The sequence below is a fragment of the Acipenser ruthenus genome, chromosome 1 (assembly GCF_902713425.1).
Source record: "Acipenser ruthenus chromosome 1, fAciRut3.2 maternal haplotype, whole genome shotgun sequence".
NCBI classification, from domain to species: domain Eukaryota; kingdom Metazoa; phylum Chordata; class Actinopteri; order Acipenseriformes; family Acipenseridae; genus Acipenser; species Acipenser ruthenus.
In genome coordinates, this window is record NC_081189.1 from 115345911 (window position 1) to 115360419 (window position 14509).

At 41.0% G+C, this 14509-nt stretch overlaps 1 protein-coding gene across 1 annotated transcript in view; it reads right to left on the reverse strand.

Annotated features, from left to right (window-relative positions):
* Positions 1-14509, reverse strand: part of ccdc142 (coiled-coil domain containing 142) — a 59640-nt gene that overhangs the window by 13940 nt on the left and 31191 nt on the right. The window lies entirely within an intron of this gene.

Here is a 14509-nt window from a genome sequence, read left to right on the forward strand (position 1 = left end):
CAATTCTAAAGAACACACTTTTAAAAATAATAAATTGTCCAACGTTGTCTGCTTTTTACAATGTATCACCTCCCGCTGTAAATTTTGCATGCAGCTTCGTAGCCAGTTTCAAAGCCACGATTCTGCCTCAGTCCGCCAGAAATATGCAGTTGCGAAGTCAGTGTTTTATAAAAGCTGCATGAAGTATGCATATAAGTCACACAAGTGTGCTCTGTAGCACTGGCACCTAGTAATAAAGTTGTCAATAAGCGACATGCAGTTGTTAATATCAGAATTCCATTAACATTAAAGTCTATGGGGGCGGGATTGGTTCCTGGGAAAATGTTGTTAATAACCGAAAGTTGTCTTTATCAGGGTTGCTAATAACCGGCATTCTTTGTTCTTTGTTTTTGAGAAATTTCAAGAAATTATAAATTTCCATTGGGGTATGTAAACTTTTGACTAAAACTGGATATGTTTTTTTTGTTTACATGACTGATGCTTTCTTTGCATTATCAGAAGACATTTTTACACAACATAAAACAGGTTTTCTATACTTCATTTTGTTAACAGTTCAAGGATTTTCTTTTTAAAAAGGCTTACTGGACATCCATGATTGATATTTGGGGTTAGTTAAGGAACTTCAAAATGTAAGGGCTCAATGTTTCATTTATTTCTGTTTAGTAGGTTATTAAAATAGATCCCACTGTCAGATTCAGGGAACACAAAGTTTGAAGTGTTATGGCATTTCAAATGATATAATGTGCTGAAAATAATTGAGTTAACATTAGTTTTAATTTGTTCAATGCAGGTGAACTTACAAAACAACGAGAACTTTAGGAGAAAAAATGAAACATTTTGTTTCAGTAATCTTTTAATGTTTTGAGCTTTATTGTCTTTAATGTCATGAGCTTATCTGGATGCCTGCCCCAATTTAAAACCCTGTCAATCAAAAATGGTTTCACCTTTAATTAGACTGTACCACATTTCCATGAACCACATAACCCGGGTATGTGCTCGAGTTGCCCCCTCACCTCCGTTTCCATGTTTTTAAATGACTCGAGTTGCCTCACAATTCGGGCGGGAGCCCGAATTCTCTGGTCCGATTTCACTCCTCGGTGCTGGCCTGAATTCTAAAGTCTGAATTGGGGCTGGGAGGAAATTACATCACTAAATGTCAATCAACAATGTTGCAGGGGGCGGGCTCATACTGTATAACGGGACAGTGTGGCTGGTATTAAATTCAGCAGATTTGCTGCCTTGGAGGATTTTGACAGTTTTTGAATTGCCATTTTTCACTTTGAATTGCCGTTTTTCACAACACAGTTTTAAATTTATACCTTTAATTCCAAAAAGATTCAAATAAAAGTTTACTTCATTAAAATGTGTCTGCAGTATCTCTATCAACTACAATGTCACTGCAACTCAGAACAAAAAAGGGCTTGTAAATCAGTTAGACTAGCAAGCACTGGTAAAATCAGCTCCATTTTATACAGTGCAGAACTGATTTATTTTAACGTTTTGTTTATTGACTTTGCGATTCCTGAGGGTGTCTTTAGTAATATCTACAACGTATCAAGAATAACAATCAAACATTTAGTTACAGACCTTCTAACAAGTTTGGCATAAACAATGTTGGCTGTTACTTAAACCCTTGTTTAAAAAAACAAACAAAAAAAACAAACACCACACAAAAAATTCTTAGCATAAAAAAGAACAGCACTGCTACAGTAGCCAGCGCAGGTTATACTGCCTCTGGGTTTTTGATCACATCAGATTAATTCCACATTTTTTAAATCCTTTGATGCAAATGTCCGGTCTACTTTTCAAGCCACTCTCATATCCACTTTGACATCTGACATATTTCCCTTGTCCAGCGCTTCTTTCCCTGTTCTGCATCTCAGTCTGCCAGAGGTATATGTACTGCATGAAACAAATGCAAAAGAATATCTAGATGGATTTATCTTGTAAATCATTGACAATTTAACTAATATCGTCTGCAGCAAATGCACATTTTGACCTTTAATACATATTTCCTGCCCAACTCACATTATAACTCGGTTAACTCGGAAAAGCATGGGAGCGCCTCCCTTTTCACCAACTTGAGTTGTCCATCAACTGGAGTTCTGGGAGAATTCATCAAGTGCACTCGAGTCGGGTTGGCTGTCCATGGAAACGAGGTATTAAGAGTTTTCATGTGTTTTCAGTGCGTGTTGGAACCTGAATGCACTTGACTGGTAATTCTCATTAAAATCGACTTTCTGCTCAGTTATGTGTATAAACGCTGTTCCAACATTCTCCATTCACTTATTTCATGGATTTAAATGTTTCACTTTAAATATATTTGTAAGTTCATTGGGTTCTTCTTGCAGTTAGCATTGATTTATTTTATTTTTTTAACTTTATTTATTTATTTATTTTTTTTTTTTTAGTTCCTGTCTATAGGAAATGTCATAGCCCCAAGTGCAGTATAACCCTGTTATTATCTCCCATTGCTGATACAGATCCCTAGTCTGGGAGGAAGGTAAAACCAAAATTTATTAGAGATAAAAATGAAAATGCAGGTGGTATAAATAGCACAGCTTATGCTAGGCTATTAAATATGATTTTATATCGTTTGCATAAACTACTCCATACTTTGAATTTCTACATTTCTTACATATACACATAAATATGGACGGAAGGACAGATGTCCCCATATACAGTGGTTTGCAGAAGTATTCACCCCCTACCAATAATGTCACATTTTGTTGAATTACAAATAATTTATGCAGTTTTCAAACAAACTTTTTTTTTATTCTAAGGTGTAGTGGTTAAACTGAACACTGTTATATGAGGAGGTTAAATGTCAGCAAAACTTGCAAAGAAAATGTACAAAATGAAATTTACTAGTTGCATAAGTATTCCGTCCCTCAAGTCAGTACTTGGTAGAAGCACCTTTTGCAGCAATTACTGCTATGAGTCGTTTTGGATAGGTCTCTACTAGCTTTGCACAGTAATTTTCACAGGAAAATTGCTCCAGTTTCATAAATTTGTTGGCGATCGTCTCACCATAAATTGTCCCCAGCACCTGACTGAACAGGTCATGATGTTTGGGCAGGCTCCACAGCTGGCCGCTCAAAAGCTGCATGAGAACTGGAAACCAGTCTCCTGTGCCTGTAAGGAGTTACTAATAGCACCCTGGCCCGGTCCCATCTGATTTTCTCCAGACAAAGCGGGAGCATGGCAAGTGGTGGGAAGGCATACAGCAGCTGCCTCGGCCACTGGTGTGCCAAGGCATCTATCGCCAGTGGGTCCCCGGCTCCTGTTATGAAGAACCAGCGGGGACAATGGATCAATTCCTGGGAGGCAAGAGGCCTAACTCTGCTCTTCCGAACCGTTGCCAAATGAGGCTGACCACCTCCGGATGAAGCCTCCATTCTAAAGGCACTGGGAACTCCGCTTGAGAGGAGGTCCACCGCCTAGCTTATCACCCCGGGTGGGTGTACTGCTTGCAGGGAGAGGAGGTGATCGTGCGCCCAGAGCAACAGCTTGCAGGCTACTGGATAGAGACTGGGGTACCTAAGTCTGCCCTGGTGGTTTATGTAAGCCACCACGGTAGTGTGACAAGCATCCAGACAAGCATGTGTCTCCTGTAAACCTCCTGTAAAAATTTTGCAAAGCTAGAAACACTGCCTGCAGCTCCAAAATACTGATATGAAGACCCTGCCACGGGGGATTCCACATCCCTTGCGCTCCCCTGCCATTCCACACAGCGCCCCAGCCGAGGCTGGACACGTCCATGGTGATGACCTCTCTGGTGACGCTGCCCAGCGCTACGCCTAAGCACAGGTGGACAGGCTGCGTCCACCAAAAAAACGCCCTCAGACAGTGACGAGATATGGGCCTCTGCCTGTACTGGAGACTGAACGCAATGAACTAGTCGTCCAGGTAATTGAGTACTCGGATGCCTGAGTCTCAATGGGGGCCAAGATAGCTTCCATACACTTCGAAAAGGCATGGGGAGCTGTTCCCTGAAGGCAAACCGCAGATACTTAAGTGTGCCGGTTTTTAAGGGGAAATGGAAATAGGCATCTTTGAGGTCCACCTTGGTGAACAAATTGCCTGGCCTCAATGACTGCAACTTAGCTGTTGCATTGTCACATTCTGAACCTCCTTCGGCCGAGGCCACTATCCCTCTTGGGCATGAAGCAGAACCCGTCCTCCAGTTGGAGGAGTTGTACCATATGAATAGCACGTTCTACCTCCTGAGACACCACAGCAGTGTTCTGTGGGTCCGTGACTGATGCTGTAGTCACGTCCCGAAAGGGAGGGGGACCGTGCTTGAACTGCAGCGAGTAGCCGGTCTGAACAGTAGTAAAACACCCAGATGTCTGTGGTGCACTGACACTAATACTCCAGATGTCTCCCTGAGAAGGGGTCCTGGACCTGTGGCAGCAAACCCCTAGGGTGCTGCTCACTTTGTGGATTGGCCTGAGGCTCTTAGCTCTGCACCGGGAGGTAGCCTGGCCGCAGGCGCAGCTGGCCATGCTGGTCCCTGAAGCTGCTAGCACAGGGATAAAAACCCAGGCATATCCACTAGCAAGCAATGTAGAGTCAGAATGTACAGTTGCTGCCTCAGAAAGACAGTAACAGGACTGTCAACAAGGCCAAGCTTAATTTGTCCAAAGTAAGCTTGGAGAATGCACACAAAACTCGTAGAAAATGCGGTTTACCGGTGTCTCCTTTGCGTGCTGCTGCCTCAGGCAGGAAGAGCATCTGCTTGTCCACAGGCAGGCTGGCCTTGCATGTGTCACAGGGATAAAACCCAGTCATTATGTAAATAGCAAGCAATGTACAGTTGCTGCCTCAGCTTGCTAAAAAACAGCAACTGGACCGTCAATGAGGCCTGCTTGGTACCAGATTGGGGATTGTAAAACCCTGGTTGGTAGCCGGTCAGAACCAGGACTGTACCGGAATGGTACCGGTTTGGTGCCTGTAGCACCGGGTTGATACAGTAGTGTACAGCACTGCTGCTGCCCTCAAGGGGGTGTCTGCTCAAGCAGTAACGCCACTGTACAGTAATGCGACAAGGCATACCCTCTGTAGACCAGGGTACCTGCAAGACCACAGTGGCCCTTTTGATCAATGGCATAAGCTCCGCCGTTACAGAGAGAGCTTAACTGCAGGGGATGCGCTATCTGACTCCACGTCCTCAGACGGGAATGCCAGCTCCAAGAGACGCAGAGCGCCTTGGAGAAATGCGCACAAAACCTGCAGGTCTAATAAAAACAGCAACTGGGCTGTCAAAAAGGCCTGCTTGGTACCAGACAGGCAGGCTGGCTTTGCATGTGTCAAGGGATAAAAACCCCGGCATTATGCAAATAGCAAGCAATGTACTATAAAAATGTACAGTTGCTGCCTCAGCTTGTGTTTGGTACTGATTTGGTGCCTGCAGCACCGGGTAGGTACATTAGTGCATGCACCCCCACTGCCATTCTAGGCAACACCCCAGCCGAAGCTGCTCATGCAGCAACGCCGCTGTGTAACAGGGCAGGAGCTGAAGCTCCTGTATAAAGTATGTACTGTAACAGGGCTGGCGCAGTATACAGTACTTGTAACAAAAACCTGCTGTCTCAGACAACACAAGCAACAACGTGGCTGTACAGTATGTTACAGGCAAAGTACTGTAAAACAGATAAAAACAGCGCAAGTCAAGACTCAAAGCGGTCCGCTGATCCTGAACCAGGGATGGTATCGCGGTTTTATACCACAATACTACCTTTGAACCGAGTCTGAACGGTGATTAATCGATGTTGAACCGAGCAGACAGTAAAATAAACCGAGATGAACCGATCGGTTCACAGCTGCATGGTGCCTGAGCACTAGTGCTGTGCTGTACAGTACCTTGCAAGGCACGGTTCAGTGAGTTTTATACTCGGTGGAGGTACACTCGGTACAGTACCGTTCGGTGGTGGTGGTACACTCGGTCCAATACCTTCGTTACGGTCCGGTGGTACACTCAGTATGGTACACTTGGTACAGTACGATTTGTACGTATACTGGATCGGGAATGGAGCAGTTCTGTGACCCACAGTTACTGCAGAAACAATATATAGGGGTGCCCACCTATATAGCTTTAGGCAAACCAACACAGCCATAAGACTGGGGAAAGCCTAATGTCAGAGCCCTGACAACCTTCGCAATGGTACTGCAAGCAGAGACCAAGGTGGCACGAAACACTGCGGGAAAGATTGCAAGCAATCAGACCCGACGCAGAGCTAGCCTAGCGACTGCGTAGTGAATCGGAGTGGTAACCCAACTTAAGGTTATTTGATCCCGGGGAATGGGCGATGGAGCTGCCGGCTTCTCACGGAGCACATGGTCATTGAGGAACTTAACGAAAGCCACGGCTGAGTGCACAATACGTGTAAATAGCAATTACTATAATCACGTAATTATAAATTGCATTAACAGTGTAATGTCAGGTGAAAGGAAAAAGGATATTGAGATCTGTGCATGCAGTCTATTTATGCCCTCCGACGAGCAGTCTTTGTTATATCTATTCAGGTTACAGGGTCTTTAAGGATAAATACCCATGAGGTAATGGTTACATTTCAAACTTGATAGGGAACTTTTCTGTTCACATTTAGACTTAATTTTGTATCACTGTATTGCTATAATTAACTGTATTATTAGAACCCCCCCACCCCCCACCTCAGGTTGAGAACCACAGATTTAAAACATTCAGGTGTCTGATCTCATACATAATAACTTCCTCCCAGAGCCCTTGCTGTGTGGCTGAAACATATCCCGTCCGGATTGATTCCCCGTCAAACAGATGCATTAATAAGCCCATCAGGGAGAGCGAGGACAGTGTGAACAACTCAATTAAACTGTCACTCAATCTGCATTTATGAACTGGACTGTCTTTCCCCACTGAAAAATCAATTATTATTGGCAGTCGTGGAAGAAAATTTAAAACCCACTTTGATCTGCCAGTTACCCTGCTTCCCTGTCTACTATTAAACAAGTCAATAATAATTAAGAATTCAGTGACCTTTTTACCCAATATACTGTGTTTCTGTTTCAATAATTAATTCGAATTCCTAGGGTGACCTTGAAACCATATGGAGAGCTGCCATTAATTAGCTCCAAGATTTCCTATGAGCTACATACAAATGTTAATCAGGGTAGCTTTAGAATATTATCAGAATCCAATCTGTCACACTTACTGGTGCAATTAAACCTACAATATAGCTATCGCACTGGAGTTAATTCTTATGCCCTGCTCATAATTATCATGTGAATATCAAAGCATGCTCAGAGTTCTATTTGTTGTAATTATAAGCTTTTTTTCTTCTTTACCTTAAGAGTTTTTGAAAAGTACTCTTTACCCAGCACAAAATATAGAACAGGTGTGACCCATAACCTTGTTGGCTAAAGTATCTAACCAAATTAAAGGATTTAAACAAATTAAAACAAGAGAGATACTCAATCTAGAGGATTAGGGTCAAGATGACTCCTGAGCCTTAATTTTGGCACAAACAAGAGGATAAGCTGAAGAACAAAAAAAAAGTATTAAACAGCTTCTCACTATGTTACTCCACTTATTAGCATGCCTTGTTCCCTACTACAGAGATGCCAACTTCCAAAAGGAGAAAACAGTAGCATGTGTCGCGCGCAGCGAGGCAGAAGGTTTTTCATTTTCTTTCTTTTAGTTTCAGTGGCTGCTAGCCCCTAGAAATTAAAAGGTTCTTAGGCTATGGCAAGCCAATGACCCCATTTTTGCTGTTCAATATATAAATTTTGGTAATTGGAAACACGCAGCATATAGAAATTAAAAAAAAACAAACAATAAAAAGACTTCAACACTGATTTTTTTTTTTTTAATTTTGAATTCTACTTATTCTGGATTTATATATTCGTAATGAATAGTGTTTTAGGATCTCTTAAGTGCATCAAACCTGGACTGAAATATTCAACCTAAAAACTTTATAAAAAATATCAAGAAAGATTTAACAATGTTTTTTGTTTACATTTTTACTGCTCTGTAGCAATCAAAACACAAAATGCTGTGTAGTATCCATTACTTAAAGACAGTTAAACCTCAAAACTCATTTGCACAAATATACAGTAATGGGGACTGTCAGATTGTGTGCATTGCTGGTGTTTCTTCGTACTTATGTGAGTTATACAGTCATGACGCCCACCATTTTAACAGAGAAGTCTGTCCGGCAGTATTCACAGCAGACATGAGATTGAGACACTAGACCAGCGTTTCCCAAACTTCTTTTCTTCCATAATTATTTAACTGAAATACTTTAACCAATCAAAAAGTGACGTTTAATTTATTTGCAACTACACTATATAAGCATTCACTAGATGGCTCTCCATTTACGATTGTGTGTGCATACTGGATCAGTGGGATGAGCTAAAGTTGCATTTGCAAGACCATAGATGACAGAAACGCTTAGCAGTTCCGGGTGGAAGTATACAATTTTCAAGACAATAGCAGTGAACGGTGCTTTAAAGAGACCTGTTTGCACTTTCCCTACACACCATTGCCTCTGAGTAATGCTGATGTGGAACGCGTGTTCTCTCAGATGAACAATGTTAAGTCCAAGCGCCGGAACAAGATGGGTCACCGGACTCTGAGCAGTATACTGCATGTCCGCTATGGGTTAAGAAGACTGGAGATTTCATGCAAGGATTTTGTCCCAAGCCAGGCTATGCTTCAACGGTTCAACACAGGAATGTACAACATTGAGACCACGGAGGATGGAGAGAGCGACGATGACCTTTTTAAATAATGCAAGTACACACAAATGTATTTTAATGTGTAATTTAATGTTGTATGCAGCAAAACTAGAACTACTAAAAATAAACACCACCACTCCCCTCCCTCTGAAATGGGTTGGGCTTGTTTTGAAAGGCAGTGGCGCTTTTTCCCCCCACCCCCCTCGGGAGACTTGGGAACACTGAGCAGAACCTCCAAAATAGTAGCTGCTACGACCAAATCATAGCAGTTGGCATCTCTGCTACTACAGAAAACCTAGCCTTACAAAAAACTGGCTTGGGCTGCAAGAGTTCACATAAAAAAAAACAACACATAAGTGAATCAACGCTGGGAGATCCTGGTCTGAATAGCTTGGGTGGCTACTTAGGTTAGCATTCAGAGTTTGTGGGCAAGTTCACAAAATGTCTCTTTTTCTTTTATCAAAAGACATGTAGCACACTACTGTACTTTTCAAACTACCCCCCCCCCCCCCATCCATAGATGTTGTTCTAGAAAGATAGGCACTTCCATGTTCACTTGTTTTTTTTTTCTTCTCTTCAAGGCAACAAACTTGTTTTATCTGTAACCCAGAAACTGTATCACATTTGCTCTGGTTTGGTGATTATATATATATAATTTTTTACCACTCGCGTCGTTTCAGGCAAAAGTCTGTCATATAAACCTTTAAACTGTCACTTTCAATGATATGTAAGAGTAACTCATTTGCAAGTGCAGTTCTACAACATTTAGCCTAATCTCACCAGCAGGGGCTGGTATCCTCAACAGCTGTGCATCACACAACACTGCCAGTTACATATTTTGATATACTGAGTTTTTTCCAGTGACAAATGTCATTGAACCTTCTACTATTGTTGAAAATGCTACTTTATTCAATCTTTTCATATGTGACCTGTCATCATGAGAGTGTCTTAAGGAAACCTGATTTGTTTATTACATTTTTCCAGAACCGGCGTCATATCATTGCCTCGTTTTATATTCTGATTTCCATGAGTGCACCTCATCGCTACAAAATGGCATGTAAACAAACAGCGAAATGCACCGCTGTTTCTCTTGTTAGGGAGTGGGTAAAAGCTGGACTGAGATAAAACTGGCCAGACGGGACACTAAAACTGCCTGGATTGTCATAAATCATGCAACAATGTGTTACTCCCTCCCCAAGCATTACATACAAACTGGAATGAATTATGGCTGTTTTCCTAAATAAATCTTTATGCTTCTGGGCAAAAACAATAATAATCATCACTTGTAGTGCTGAAGACAGCTCCCCATTGTTGGTAATGCAAGTTAAGTACGTTTGAAAATCTCTGCACACAATATGCAATTTAAGCAATCGTTGTAGTGATAATAATAAATGCAATTGTCTTCTCAGTTCATGAAAATTAGTACTGTTTCACAATTAAATGTAATTCTGGATCATAAGTCATATTTCCTCACAGATGCTTTTAAAATAAGTTTTATATAAAGGTTAATTAACCATGGTAAAATATCTAATTTGTAGGTTTAAAATCTAATCGTATAACAAAAACAGCAGATGGATAAATCACTCTATTTTGTATTTTTGTTTGCTTTCATGAACTACAAAGTGGCAACATGGCTTGAAGGATGGAGGAGGTTTGTGTACCTATAGCTGAACCTTTAAGGAATACAAACAAACTGAAAAGCCAACAAGGTCTGCTATCTGATGGTGAAGAGTGCACAGAATACCTAGTATAAGGAAAAAATGTAGTAAGCAGTTACCAAAAAAGTATAGATTTCAATGTAAAACTGAAGCTGAGTGAGGGACTGTGGCTTTTTTGTCTGCAGAATGACAGTAGTTACTGTCTTGGTATGATGATGATGATTGATTGTGAGGAATGTGGCTGCAAATCCATTTCCAATCAGTCAATCATCCAACATGCTGTTTAAAAGAGAGGTGATCCTCAATAACTAAGGGCAGCAGGTAGGAACCAGGTACACACAAAAACAGTTCAGTGTGTTTTGACGGACTTGCAGAAAATAACTTGATTAGGGGATTTCGCAAACCCAAACTTAGAAGCTACTGGGTCTGAAAAAAATGTCTTGATCAGAAAATCATTCTTAATCACAGCTCAGCTCTGATACTGATTGTGGCTTTTAGAGAGAGCTGTTTAAAGCAGTGAAAGCTTACGGAGACTGATTGACAAATCCTTAGTTTTATGCATGAGAACCCATAGTACTTTATAACACAGCAGTAATGTGCTGAGGACATTAAAGGGCAGCAGCTCATTGAGAAAAAAGTCACTTTTCAAGAATCACAATATTTTTATGACTGAGAAACAGGGCCCCTTTAAGACATAACTGTAACAGGGTCAATAATGCCCCTTTTATCTTTCACATATTCATTTGACACTTGTATGTTTTATTTTTATAATTTTACATTTAGATTTGATTACACTATGTAACACAATTTTTGTTCCTGGGTAGTAAGTGTTATTTCCTAATTGCTTATGCCTCAAAAGTATAGAAAATGGCTATTATTCCCCACAAACTTTGCTTTTGTGACCAGGAGTGATATTTTGAAATTTACCTATTTCCAATGAGAAAACGGGCGAATTTGTGTCTTTTCGTTCACATAAAGTCAGAAAAAAACAACATATGAATCCAAATTAACATGTATTTATACTGAAGTAATACAAAAATGACTACAAAAGATTTAGAAGTGAGTAGTTTTTCGAGATTTACGATTATACTGTAAATCACTTTCACGAATCAGCCCCCAAATGTAGTCTCCCATCATGTTCTCGTTATACTGTCCTTCATTGACAGCTCATCCAGGAGCCTCAAAGCCGTGCTGCTCCATAATGGTAACAAGTACCCGTCTCTTCCCCTGGCTCACTCGGTGCACCTCAAAGAGGATTACAACAGCATCAAGACCTTGCTGGACGCCTTGAAGTATGATGAGTACGGCTGGGACCCCCGGAAGGTGCTGATGCCACCACTGCACATCAAATTGGGCCTTATGAAACAATTTGTCAGAGCTCTAGATAAGGAGTCAGCAGCCTTCAAGTACCTTCAAGACTTCTTCCCTAAGCTGTCTGAGGCAAAGGTCAAAGCCGGTGTCTTCGTCGGACCACAGATAAAGAAGATCCTGGAGTGCAATGAATTCCCCAAGAAGCTCACTAGTAAGGAGAAAGCGGCTTGGAACAGCTTTGTCGCAGTGGTTCGGGGCTTCCTGGGCAATCACAAGGCCGAAAACTATGTGGAGCTGGTTGAGACTCTGGTGAAGAACTACGGCACAGTGGGCTGTAGGATGTCCCTCAAAGTCCATATCCTTGATGCTCATCTTGATAAATTCAAGAACATGGGAGCGTACTCGGAGGAGCAAGGCGAGCGCTTCCACCAGGATATACTGGACTTTGAACGCCGCTACCAAGGACAGTATAACGAGAACATGATGGGAGACTACATTTGGGGGCTGATTCGTGAAAGTGATTTACAGTATAATCATAAATCTCGAAAAACTACTCATTTCTAAATCTTTTGTAGTCATTTTTGTATTACTTCAGTATAAATACATGTTAATTTGGATTCATATGTTGTTTTTTTCTGACTTTATGTGAACGAAAAGACACAAATTCGCCCGTTTTCTCATTGGAAATAGGTAAATTTCAAAATATCACTCCTGGTCACAAAAGCAAAGTTTGTGGGGAATAGCCATTTTCTATACTTTTGAGGCATAAGCAATTAGGAAATAACACTTACTACCCAGGAACCAAAAAAAAAAAAAAAAAAAGTGTTACACGGTGTTAGTACACGTTTATATATTACTGATTTAACACATTGTAATTGATTTATCACTTTTTAGTAGCTTCTCCACCCCGTTCACCTTTTATGCCTTATTGGATATTGACTATAATTTATAGTTTTACGCACCTGAATATAAATAGCACAAGTCTCTTGCAAACTGGATGGCCATCCTGGGGGTTTGTATCTGTCTGTCTGTCTTTCATTGTGGTTTTGTTTGTGCAGGAGTGGGAACACATGTAGTGTTTGGAACGGACAGTAACAGAGAGAAGTGAAACGAGCCGGTACATGGACTTTCCTTATGATATGTATTTGGCTGTGCCTGTTTAAACAATGAGTGTGAGTGAATTTAGGAGTTTTAGCTTGTCGGTAGCTGATTGGAGCCTATGATATGGAAAGTAAAGAGATGTTTTGTCATACAGATATTTTCCCTCGCTCTGAAGTTCCCTTCCCTGCACAGACAACGTGTCAAATGTTTGTGTGTTTTTTTTTTGTTTAACAATGGTTTGTTTTATCCTGTACTTTAAGCCTGGTTAACAAACAGTTTCCTAAATGCACTCAGCACATTTCGATTTTAATTCTGTATCCGAATAAAACAAACCTCATCATTTATCTAATATTCTGTGTATCACATTGAACTGGTGTAGCCAGACTACATATAAAAAAATATAACCTGTGTTTTGTAGCTCCTTTGACCGAGCGGGTGTTACATAAGGGCAGGAAGGCAGGGGCTTAAGCCAGTTACTTATTCAATTGGCGTTATTGGCCAACTTGCTATCTGTGCCATGTTTGCACGCTGTTTTTGTATCAATTTTTGTATTAATTTTGTATTTTGGGCCGGGATAAATAGGCCTACACATGGGGGATGCAGAGGGGTTGCCCCTCTCTGACAATCAACTTTGGTCCAGAGTGATTTAAACTCTGAAATACCCCAGTTACTTATTCAATTTGTGTTACATTTGCAGGATGCGAATAAGAAGCTGGCGAATAATAAGCTGGAATGCGAATAATAAGCTGGCATGCGAATAAGAAGCTGTCCAATGCCACAAACCCTTAAAGCAGGGCTTCTTAAACTCGGTCCTGGGGACCCCCTGTGTCTGCTCTTAATTACTTAACTAGATCCTCAACTGAACTAATAATTTGCTTAATTAGACATCAAATGTTATAGCTAACTTGAAATATGCAACTGTTTAAGAGCTGAAAACAAGTAAAAAGGTCTAATTAAGCAAATGATCAGTTCAATTAAGGGTCTTGAAAACCAGCAGCCACAGGGGGTCCCCAGGACCGAGTTTGAGAAGCCCTGCCTTAAAAGGTTCTTATTGGAACTATTTCTTAGAGTGTAGTTTGAATTGATAGAGAAACGCTTCCATGTTTGCAATTATTGCTGAGGAGTTTCAGTATATATTTGTAGTGCTGGCAAAAGTAAAGACAATTGCATTATACTTTTCATTACATCAGGTAACCTATGCCGCTTTTTCTTCTGTTTTCTTAACTAGGCAATGACTAAAGTCTGGGCTATGCAGGAAGCCCATTACGTATTTGATTAGCAACTCCTGTGCTCATGTGTTTTAGCCTTTATAATCCCTGCAGGCAGCAATTTGTAGGAGATAGACAGCGAGAGACTGACCCCTGAGGAGGAAGCACTTTTAGAGTTTGTTACGCTTCTGATCTAAGTACAAAGAAATCTATGTGGTTCTGGTGAGAAGCTAGAGGTCCTAAATAAAGAATTATTTAGGAAAACAGCCATAATTCATTCCAGTTTGTATGTAATGCTTGGGGAGGGAGTAACACATTGATGCATGATTTATGACAATCCGGGCAGTTTTAGTGCCCCGTCCGACCAGTTTTGTCTCTGTCCGGCAGCGTTTGTGTTAATAAAAAAAATAAATAAAAATGTTAGAATGAAAATTCCAGCTGCTATGTACAGGGCCGGATTAAGTTTAATGGGGGCCTGGGGCTGTTATCGTTTTGGGGGCCCCTCTTGCTTCC